Source organism: Meriones unguiculatus, chromosome 20 (genome assembly GCF_030254825.1).
Source record: "Meriones unguiculatus strain TT.TT164.6M chromosome 20, Bangor_MerUng_6.1, whole genome shotgun sequence".
Taxonomy (NCBI): domain Eukaryota; kingdom Metazoa; phylum Chordata; class Mammalia; order Rodentia; family Muridae; genus Meriones; species Meriones unguiculatus.
The window spans coordinates 8,215,899-8,228,149 of NC_083367.1; the positions used below are offsets into that span (position 1 = coordinate 8,215,899).

General features: G+C 39.2%; 1 non-coding gene across 1 annotated transcript; it reads right to left on the minus strand.

Moving 5' to 3' along the window:
- Positions 1–6,796: 6,796 nt before the first annotated feature.
- Positions 6,797–6,937, minus strand: LOC132649657 (small nucleolar RNA SNORA48). The gene has a single exon (XR_009588136.1). It is a non-coding gene; the product is annotated as a small nucleolar RNA SNORA48 (small nucleolar RNA).
- Positions 6,938–12,251: the final 5,314 nt, after the last annotated feature.

Below are 12,251 nucleotides of genomic sequence, written 5' to 3' on the forward strand. Positions count from 1 at the left end.
GTTGACAAACTGTGCTGTCAAGTTGACAGAATATAAGGTTATCTGGAGAGAAAACAGAGACTCAGTCGGTAAAATGCCCTCTTTAGATTGGCCTATAGGTAAGTGGGAAGAATATTTTAATTAATGGTTGGTATGAGAAGGTACAGCCTTTGTGGGTGGTGCCACCCAGGACAGGGGTTCCTGTGTTGTATAAGCAATCAGGTTCATCCTAAAATTTACAGACATAAAGAAGCTAAACAACAAGAAGGATGCGAGGGAGGATTGTTAAATCTCTTTCAGGATAGACAGCAGAAACAATGGAAGAGAGGGATGGGAGCCTACCATAGAGGGTCCTCCCAAAGGCTCCACCCAACAGGGTGGATGAGACTCACAGCCAAACTTTGGGCAGAGCACAGGGAGTCTTATGGAAGAAAGGGGGATAGAAGGACATGGAGGGGACAGGAGCTCCACAAGGAGGCCAACAAAACTAAAAAATCTGAGCTCAGGTGGTCCTGCAGAAACTGATGCACCAACCAAGCACCAAGCATGAAGAGGATCTAGATTGCCTCCTCAAATGTAGCCAACTGGCAATGTGGGATCCCAAGTAAGGGGAGCAGGGGCTGACTCTTTCATGAACTGGTTGCCTATTGTTTGATCATTTGCCCCTGGTGATGCGGCCTTGCCAGGCCACAGAGGAAGAGGATCCAGGCATTCCTCATGAGACTGGATAAACTATGGGCAGATGGCAGAGGAAGAGAACTCCCCCTTTCAGTGGACTAGGGAAAGGAATGGGGGAAGAAGGAGAGAGATTGGGGCAGGGAGTAATTGAGGGAGGAGGCTACAATTGGGATATATAATGAATAAATTAATAATATATAATGTAAATAATATAATGTAAAATTAGTAATAATAATAAATAACTTTAAGAAATAAAAAGCTTCAGAAAATAATCAGACCTTGAGACCTGCCTTTAAAGCAGATTTCCTCTATTGTCTCTATTTCAGTTCCTGAGTCAAGGTTCCTGCTTGAACTTCTTTGGTTTCCTTTTATGATCAACCATAATCTGTAAAATGAAATGAAACCTATCCTCCTCAAATTGATCTTCAACAAGTGTTATGATAAATGACAAAATGATTAAAGAAAACTTAGACATAAGCCCTTAGTACTTTTGATGAAAGGATGCCACAATCAAATACCAAAATGAAGTGGGTGAAGAATTGATAAGTTATGAAGAAAAAGAATCCAGGATTAAGTAGATAGAGAAGGTTGGGCTGGTGACTGAATAACTGTAATTTGTGAAGCCTACTGAAAAAATAAAGAGGCGTGGTATCTTGTTTGAATGTTTAAGAACTTAAAGGCGAGCATGGCATAACATTAGACCAAGCATTGGTTCCTTTAAGCATTTATCCTGTAGCCATACAGGCATCTAAACAGCACCTGGAGCTGCAGGAATGACAGCAAACCTCTCTAGGAAAATGCATTCCAGAACGATGCAGCAAGCACTGGGGAAAGGGCATGTCTGCTGGTGAGTTGGAAGTAGTAGTGACATACAGCGGAGGGCTATTTGTATCAGAGCAAGCAGGATTTCATGGAAACTACAAGGACAACTGCTGAGAAAACTGATTTTCGTTTCTATAGAATTCTCTTGTTTCTATGGAAAAGAATAGGCTGTAGAAGGCAATAATAATAATTAATACATAGGAGATGGTGATGAATGAGATAAAGACTGGATGAAGGAAAGTAATTGGAGATATTGGATCTGCCAAGTCCTATTTAACATCCTCATTTTCATTTATTATATTTCAAAAACAGAATATACACTAATCTGTTATTTCTCTTAAATTTTCATTAATCTTTCCCTCTTCATAAAAAAGCATAAGCATTCCTCGTGATAAAGACAGAAACTATGATTCTGGCTCTTCCTTACTCGTACATATCCCCTCAGTAAGCGAGTCCAGCTTTACTCAAGTTTCTTCCAACCTGGCACAGAGAGCTGAAATAATGTAACCTGTAACAGTGCCCTCCACTGTCCTCATGCTATATCTCGCTACTCAAATGTGCCCTTAATGTGCAAATAAAGTTTATGTCCTGTAGACAGAGAAGCTTCAATAGATCTGTGTTATGCTTTGGGTTCAGATCGTTCCCTGGGAGCTGCATGATTCTGTCATGTACCGGCCTATTATTCTATCCTATGCCCTACTCCATTAGATTCATCTTCACTATACACAGCACTGATCTTGTTATGCCTAAAATAATGTTAACTCTATTGTAACAGTACCAGCTTTTGCTAGAAAAAAAAAAGAGGAAAGATACTTTACAATCATACAGCTATTAAAGTAAAATTCTTAATGTTAAGTAGCACATTTAATTATGAGTGATATGCAGTGATTGAACAAATATATAAAATACAAGTCATTTCTCACACAATGGAAAAGAAGTAAAATGCATCTGCTGGCCTTTGTTGTTGTTTTCTCTCCATTTCTACTCCTAAGCTTTAAATAGCTCTTCTTCCCATGTCTATTCAAATGCTAACAAGTCAGAACATACACTCAAAAGGATGCTTTCCAGCTGCAGTCTGTGATGATGAGATTACGCATTTCAACACCTGAATGTGACACATTAGAGAAGAATTTTGATCCCCTAGTATAGAGTCTCATTAGAAAAAAATGAAATGTGAACTCTTCCTCTTAGGACTAGCATGTTCTTTCAGGAAAGTATGCTGCACTTGCATTGAAATGGTATTCTTTGATCTTCAGTGAGTCCAACTACACTGAACTCATGTACGTTTAAAACAATGCATAGTGTTTGTTTTGTCATTACAAGTAATCCTGCTTTGGTCTCTTTGAACTGTTGGCAACAGGCAATTCAACTTAAGTCTTTTATAGACATCCTCTTCTCTTTTTTGGCTGATGAAATTTCCCTGGTATTAACACCTTTCATGATACAATTACCAGATATATTGTTAAACTGCATCCAGGAACTCAATTGAATAATTTAAGAACAAGCTAACTTACCTTCTGACCTTTCTTAAAAGAAAAGTTCAGAAAGACAATCTAGAAGGCATGCTAAATCTCTGAGGGTTTTGAAAACATAGAGCTTGTTAGCAAATAGCTTCAGAGTGTCACTGTTAATTTGTCTAGTTTGTAATTGATTCATTGTGCTGTAGACATATTAGAAACCTGTGACATGAAATACCTCACAGATGAACTGTGTTAGGCTTTAAAACATCAGTGACAACTTGTAAACATGCATAATGGAAAATAAGTTTTCAGATCATTTTTAAAACCAGTCCTATTCATTAAAATGAAATTTTAATCAGCTCAAAATTAAAATGTCATTTATTGCTAAGACTTTTCCAGCAAAACATAGTTGTTTAAGCAGCTGGCAAATTTCTAGATATCACATCTGGTAGGTATGGATGAAACTCATTAGATTAAGTCTTCTAAGTATGGATGTGTGCCAAAGCTTTGATATGATAAGCACTTACTCCTGATGTCGGCCATTTGTTCTTTGCCAGCTCATAAGTGCTTCCTTCTAGCCATGGATTGCATTTCCGCTGGCAAGTGAACCACTGGCTACCACATCCCTGCCTATGATAATCCCTTTGCAGAGTAATTCCTAACCAATCCAAAACAGTCAGAGGGCAGAACAGTATGCCGGCTGTCAACAGCAGCTTCCACTTAGGCAGAGAGCCTTAACAAAGGAAGGAAGTCTGTACATTTCTGAAGGGTCACTTGAACATTTCATTGCAGACTGAAAGAGGCTTATATAAAAGGCCTGTTAGAGAGAAGAGAGGAATCAGAACAGTTTGATACCACAGAAAACTTCTGCTTTCTTTTGGATATCCCCCAATAGGCAACTGGAAAAATGTTTTGGTTTTCGGCTAGTGGGTATGTAAGAAAAGGGCTCAGACAAGCTATGTGTAGACAAAAGAAGGGCTGATAGCACGTGGCTTGCTTGAAGGTGATCTTAAGCAGCGTAACACACTGATTTTAGAAGAGTTGTCTATCTCTCTCAGTGTGTGCTTTAAAGACAGAGCACTTCTACGGCTGACGTCAACAGTACTAACAGAATTCTCTATTTTCAAGAAAAGTAATGAAATCTGTTACAGATGACAACAAAGAATTGGCTGAATGGTGAGTCAAATACTTCTATAACTAATTCAGGGGTGAATTAATTAAACTTAGGTTTACACATCATCAATGACCCAGCTGACACATGGTTCATTATTTTTGATTGTACTTGGTAAGATATAATATAATGTGTAGTATAATATAATAATAAAGCACTATGTCCCTAATCTAGTGAAAGTATCAACTTTTGTATTCCTCATAACATTCTCCTTACTAGAAAAAATGCATTTTGTCTTTTTCTGTAATATTCACTGATATAGAAAGTCATCACTAAAGCATCTGTAATATCAATGTGCTTTGTATCCGATGCCTGTGGTTATTTTGAAGTAAGAGGATGAGGCTACTTCAAGCCTGACACAAAGAAGAATTTTGAGGAACTAAAGCAATCATCCTACAATTTTCTGTAGATATGGAGTAGCTATCCTAGAAAGATCTGTCTTCACACATGAAATGCCATACTATCACAATTACCTTGGGCAGACTGTTTAATAACCAGTCATAAAAATAAAACAATGCCAATTTAGTGAAAATGTCAGGAAAATTTCACATTTGCCTCAAATTATCTAGCTAATTAAATAAAAACACAATGAAATAAAATTCAATTTTATATTGATGATGCATCAATAGGAACTCTCACAAACTCATACAAGAACATAAATTCATATATAAAAATCAGAGAGGTTATAGAAATTTATATTTATACTCTGGTCCAAAAATATGATTCATCAACCTCACTCTTACAGCAGCTAGTCTAGTTTTAAACAAGGACAGAAGCATCAAATACCCATTTCTCAAGGATCAATGGTGTAGTGGATAGCAACTCACAGGATTTTGTTTTTTAACTTTCTATTGATTCCTTGTGAGTTTCACATCATGCACCCCAGTCCTGCTCGTCTCCCTGTCCTCTCATATTTACCTTTCTGCATTGCAAGCCACCCCTTCAAATAAAAAACACACAAACCAATCAACCAACTAACCAACCAACCAACAAGCAAAAAAGCATAGAAAACTTGTCTCATCATGGAAGCTTAGTATGTTACAGTGTGTCCCACAGTATATTCCTCTGTCCACACATCTGCACTTGCAAATGTTCTTGAAATAAGTCAGTGGGCTGGTTCAAGATCTCTGGCTTCTGAGACACCCTCAATATCGGATGCTCACCAGGACTCCTTCCTATTGTTGTTCTGTGTCACAGAACTCCTGCAGCTTTGCATCAGCAGAACTGGTCATGTGTTACAACCATTCACAGATTTAGTGCAAATTCCAGAACAAATTCACATTTGCCTCATGTTATCTAGCTGATTATATAAAAACACAATGAAATAAAATTCAGTTTTATATTGATGATGCACAGTTAGAGCCCTGGATCTGGACAGCCTGCCTGCTCTTTCTTATCCACACCACCAACACCAGCTCTCCAGCACTGTTGTAACCAAATGCCACCACCTGCAGGAGGCAGGGTTAGCCCTCCTGCTCTCATGCCCTTTGGGCCATCTCTTACAACCACGCCTTCAGAGCCAGCTCCACTGTGAAGCCCAGTAAAGACACAAGTGCTACTCTCACAGTAGATGTGGCTTGAGAGGGGCTGGAACAGCTCTCCTCCTATCTCACAGGTGCCTTTGCCATGAGGGTCAGCTCTATTGTGTTGCCCAGGAGAGGTGCAGAGCTTACCCTCCAGAGTGCTACAGCCAGTGATGGAGCAGGGCCGGCTCTCCTGTTCTCATGACCTCAGGACCAGTTCTCCTGATAAATGAAGGTGCTGAGGAAGGGAAGGGTTAGGGCATCACTCCCACACCCATGCCACTTCATGGCAGACAAGAGGTGGGGCCATCTCACCAGCATCTCCTTCACCAGTGCCAGCTCTACTGTGCGTACAGGTTGCTGGGCCTGCTCTCCCAAGTGCTGCAGCAAGAGAGCGGCAGGGACAGCTTTCCTGCTTTCATGACCATGGGCAGTGAGGGGCACATCTATGGCCAGCTTTCCCTTACTTTCATCCTTAGGGCATACGCATCTCCATCTCCACCTCTGAGGTCAGCTCTGCTGTGCTATCCAGGTAAGATGCAGGGCCTGCTCTCCTGAGTGCGGTATTGATAAGGAGCAGTTGGTAAGGAGCTCCCCCGCACCCCTGACCCTGTGGACAGCTTTGGGGGGTGAAGAGGAATGGGAGTGAGGAGGAGGGTATCACCTCTATCACAGTAGTATCACATGCTACTGCTATCCCATGGCAGAGAAATGTCAGGGACAGCTCTCCTACACTCATGCCCTTGGGGCCCGCTCACCCATACCTCTACCACCAGGATCAGACATGGCCCTCAGTGGCTCAGACTTCACCATGGCCCCAGATGGCAGAGCTGTCCACTCAGAACAGTCTACTATTCAGCCTCTACCTGAGGTTCCCCAACTCAGTCTCTCTTCATAGTGCTCAACTATTCCTCTTCTCTTCCTCTCCCATCTGTCCACCGCATACTGGCACATTGTGGTGGCTCCCGCTGCAGGCTTGCCATGTGGCTGGCTGGCCCCTGAGTGACATCCTCTATCTGAGATGCTTGACATTGAAGCAAGCAGATGCCTAAGGCTTGCCTGTGACTGGGGCTGGAGGGTAGGTCTGTAGGTGGTACAGCAGGCTCCAGATCCCCATCTGTCTTCCTCTCCTCTTGCTGGGCTACCTGGATTTGATTTGATATTTATGTGTCCTAGGCATAAAACACCTTTGATTTCAAAGCCAGTCATCAAGCTAGGATAAGCAAAGGACTGCCAATCTACTCCTGACTGATATAAAAACAACACCACCAACAAGGTGTGTCTTTGCCCATTGCTAGGGAATAAGTCACAGGATTTTAAGGATGAAAAAAGCTGTGGTTGCTTTATCTATCGTATAGTCATAAACAGACAAACATGAAAGTCAAATTGCTTCATGAAATCTTTCATATAATGTGTCATAGATGGTGGTCACTTGCTATTGCTAACTCAACTCTCTCCACAAGTGCTCCAAATTCCTTGTACTTTGTGTTGGAAACTTACACCAGGTGTTATGGGTTTGAAATACCTCTGAGTTCAAAAGGCATCTAATTCTACTTTACTGGGAATGCACACCTTGCCAGTCTGTTCTTGCTGGTGATCAAATACCCATGCTTTAGGGCCTTGGCTTGTCTTTACTGTTTTACTCATATTAAATATTGAATTAGCTCCACCTAGAAAAAAAAAAAAAAAAACAACAACTTAGTTTCTAATTCTTCCAAAAGAATCACATGCATGCAGTTTAAGTGATAATGATTCTTATTAACATACATGTCTGCTATATTCTCCCTTGCTATATTTTCTGTCTCTAATTTCTCTTGTTAGGCTCTTATGTGCAGCTACATTGTTACCCGACCTTTCAGCCATCTAGTTCTTCCCATTTCATGACTTAGTCACCAACTTTCCTGATTTCAATTTCCCTTTCACTCTCTTTGCACTCTGCAGTTTCTAGTTTCACAATATTATAAACAGTATCAATTATATCTTTATTTCAAATGACAGTAGGCAAAAAAAAACCCTAACACTAATCACTCAAAAGTAAAAACAAAACAAAGCAACACACAACAAAAGAGGACCATCTGCCCTTTACCTTGCCCCTAGTGTAACCTGGTAAGCATCGCCTCTCCACCTCTACTGTTATTATCATCAGTCTTGACCTGTATTTCATTGGCTTGTACCACTTTTATGTCACTTGGGCTAATTTGCTGTCTATAACTCAGAGATCTTTCTATTTTCAATTTTTTTTAATGAATGGTCTCATACATTCTGTAATTTCAACTATTTTCTATACACCAATAACTCTAAAAACCTTCACTTATAGTCAACCATATGCAGCCAACAGCATATGAATGTCTCCAACTATGTGTACTAAGAATGTCTCCAAATTGTGTCGACAGAATTTAATTCATGATGATCTTGTATCAAAACTCATTCAGTTCTTCACATTGATTCTTACTTTGTATAAGTCTATACCCATGTGCACCCCTCCTTGTGTGCACATGTCTAAATGTCTGTACATAAATGTGTGTGCATGTGATCAGAGATCAGACTTGAGTGTTCTTCCTCAGGTACTGTCCACCTTTGTTTTGAGAGCAGGTCTCTCTTTGAGTTTAGTAGATTTTCTGGCCATGATAAAGACCAGCAAATTAGGATCTGATTAGCATTACCTTTCCAGTCTACTATTAAAAGTGTATGCTATCTACTTCCTTCCTTTTTCTTTCTTTCTTTCTTTCTTTCTTTCTTTCTTTCTTTCTTTCTTTCTTTCTTTCTTTCTTTCTTTCTTTCTTTCTTTCTTTCTTTCGTTCTTCTTAATTAACATGAATTTTTGGGAGCAGACTCCGGTTCTCAGATATCCTTAAACTTAGGCAACAAGAAATTTACTAACTGAGCTATCTCCACAGCCCAAGCACACTCCTTTTGTTTTTAAACAGCAATTTTTCTGACTGATAGGTAGAAAATTGAGCCTTAGACTCGATTTATTTTCTCATAGTCCCTACATCTACTTAGACCTCAGGTCCTGACAACATAGCATATTACAATTTCTAAGAGGATATCATTTCCTCTAAGAGGATTTCTAAGAGGATATCAGTCTACTGAGCTGGTACCAAAGGTGTCTTTCCAAATTTGTATTTTATTTTATTTTATGTATAAGGGTGTTTTTTCCTCTGTATGAGTCTTTGCAACATTTTTTGTGTCTGGTGCCTATAGAAGCCAAAAGAAGTGATGCTGCAATAGGATTGGAATTTGATGGTTGTAAGCTGCAGCGTGTATGTTACAAATTGATCCTAGATTGTCTGTAAGAGCAACCAGTGATTTTAACCACTGTGCTATCACTCCAGCCCCTTCAAAGACCTTTGAACTTATAAAACTGTTCTGTGCTTCCCAGACTGTTCTTTTCCTTACTGCTCTCCAAACAGAGTACACACAGAATACTATTGATGGCGTGGATTGCTCCTTGTTGCCTTCTTAGAACATCATTCTATCCTTATAGTTTCTCTATGTGGTACACATCTATGAAAAACAAACAAAATAAGAAAGAAAGAAACAAACAAAAAACCAAACTAAATAAAAATCCTGAGTAAATGCAACTTTATCCTTAACCTTAAAACCCAAAAATATTACAAGATCCAATAGAAAGGAACTCCTGACTGCTGACTCCTGAAGCAGTGGAAGACAGGGAACAGGACAAGAGCCTACCATAGGTGTTCTCTGAAAGGCTCCACCCAACAGGCAATCGAAGAAGATGCAGAGACCCACAGACAAACTTTTGGCAGAGTGCAGGGAGACTTATAGAAGAAGAGGGAGATAGAAAGACCGTGAGGGGACTGGAACTCCACAAGAAGACCAACAAAGCCAAAAATCTGGACCCATGAGGTACTACAGAGACTGATGCACCAATCAAGAGCCATGCATGGAGGGGACCTAGACCGCCAGCTCAGATGTAGGCCTTAGGCAGCTCAGTCTCCATGTGGGTTCTCAAGCAAGGGGAGAAGAGGCAGTTTCTGACATGAACTCAGTTACCTGCTCTTTGATCACTTTCCCCTGGTAAGGCAACCTTGCCAGGCCACAGAAGAAGAGAATGAAGGCAGTCCTGATGAGCCCTGATAAACTAGGGTCAGATAGTAGGAGAGGAGGACATCACCTATCAGTGGACTAGGGAAAGGAGGATAAGTGGGGAGGGTCCAGGAAGAGATGAGGGAGGGGGCTACAATTGGAATATAAACTGGATAAATTGTAAACAATAAAATTTAAAAATTAAAAAGGAAACTCCTGGTTAAAAACAACTGAATTTTTAACATTATTTTGCAACTTTAAAATTCTTGAAGGTAATCAAATTTTCTCAAGCTTCAAAGTGTGTTTTTTTATTTGCAAAATAAGAATATTAATAGTTCTGCAATATAGTCCCTTTGGGAATGGATCAGATGTGTGTAAAGTTCCTGTGAGGGTATCTGGTATCATTTAAGAATTGCTAGTTATCTTGACTACAACTGAGAATAATGATTGTATGCCAGAAATTACTGTGAAATGTATGGGACAGGTTCAACTCAGTTCTTTCTCAGATCTCAGCCATGTAGCTTAAAGTTTTTTCTATCACAATACAGTAGAATATCAACCAAACTCACTTCAGAGAATAGCTCAGGAATCATGTGACTAAGTAGAATTAAAGTGTATAGCATATAGAAAATAGTCTATAAAAATGATCTACATGGTAAGAACATGGCCTATTATCTTTCAAGTGTAGTTTTTTTTTCCCACCATTTTGCTAGCCTGCTTTGGTGTAAGTTAATATATGGTAGGTAGAGTAAAATAATCTGAAAGGGAAATTTGCACTATTTTAATAGTATAAGAAACACTTACAGTTTTCTCATATTTTTTCTATTTTTAATTGTTGAGAAAAAGAAATAGAAGAGAGTCAACTATGGAAATGTTAGCTAGAGAAATGCTGTTGTGAAATGGAATTTGCTGATTCCAAGGGAATTTCTTTCTCTATTGTGATCAGTTGAGTTACTCATGGTCACAGATAGGACAAAATCTTCAGGAACCCTGAAGATTGAATTAGCGTAATTTTTTTCAGAGTAGAAACACCAAGTTACTAGTCAAAAGGCTCAGAATGAATTACAATGAGCATAGGTGTGTGTTGTACAGCTGTTGTAACTAAGGTACTGATTTAGTTTGGAGTCTTCTTAAAACTTTTCTGACACTACTCTTACTGTGCACATGACTCTGCATTGCAGGACTTGGCACTTAAAGCATCTCAAAAATTCACTCTGATTAGCTACAAACTACAATAAGTCTTTAAAGTTCTAAATAATAGAATTGTTTCAAATAGGAAAATGACATTAATTTCTACTTTTCAGTGTGCTTTTTTTCATTTTTAAATTGATTTTTTTTCATAAAATATATTTTGATCATGATTTTCTCCTCCCAATTCTTCCCAAGTCTTCACCTCACTACCCATCCCACTTCATGGTCTTCCTTCTCTTCTCTTTCAACAGACAAACACCTAGACACAAAAACAATTAAGGCAAACAAGAAACATACCAAAACCGCAAGTGTAAATTTTTTTTTTAACTCTTGCTTCTGCCCCATTCATTCAAAGGTGTGTTCTGGGACATAGAATCGACTTTTCGGGCCTGTGGTGAGCCACCTGCAGCCCTGTACTCAGGGAAGACTGGAGCTATAGAGCAGTGTGCTCTCTCTCAGGTGAGAGGCAAGGAGTCAAGCCTTTTCTTCGTACTCACAGGGAAATCCTCCAAGGAAGAAACTCATTTGCAGGTGACACAGTGAATTGGTATTCCTTTAAAATTGTACTTGTATTCTTACATATCACAAGTTCCTAATTGCTAAGATAGACACATGCCTAAACATCAGAAAAAGTCTGCTGTGAAATGTTCAATAAAGAAAAGTCCTACAGAGGTAGGTTTAAGCAGATTTGTACTTGTTCAGTTTCTGTTAGGTACTGTACTAGTACAGCTACGTTAGCCACAGAGCACAGGGCCTTAGGATGACACAGCAACCTTGGCCATCCGAGGGAAACTTGACCTATATATATTTTCTTAATCTCTGCGGAGCAGTTCGAGTTTGAAAATGACAGGTAAAAGTAACTTTTCATGGATTTATTTTCTTATGGCTGCCAGAGGATCACAGGAGGCCTTAACTGAGGAGCTAAAGTAGTTACTGACCTCTAAGGGGTGGCATGTGCATACGCATATGTATATGCATGTGTATATGCATATGTTTATGTATATGTATAGGTATATGTATACACACACATGTATGTATATATATGGAGGATGTGTTGGAAAACAGGGTCCAGAGGAATGAGTGGTATGAGAGGGAAATGGAGTGAATATGAGCCATATTCATATGCATGGATGAAACTGCTAAAGAATAAATATAATTTTTTAAAAATCACTCTCCTGTTACTATCATGGTTGATTTAAAAAAAAATAATGTTTGAAAAAAATGTGTCAGCTAAGATCTAAACTGATTCTTTTGGAATGCTTTTTATATTAATTAACTAATCATCAGAAAATTAAATTTAATGAAATCAGCTCAGAAGTAAGACATATTGGAAGTTCTAGTGTTTTCTATACTGATACGGTTCTAATTGTGATTACT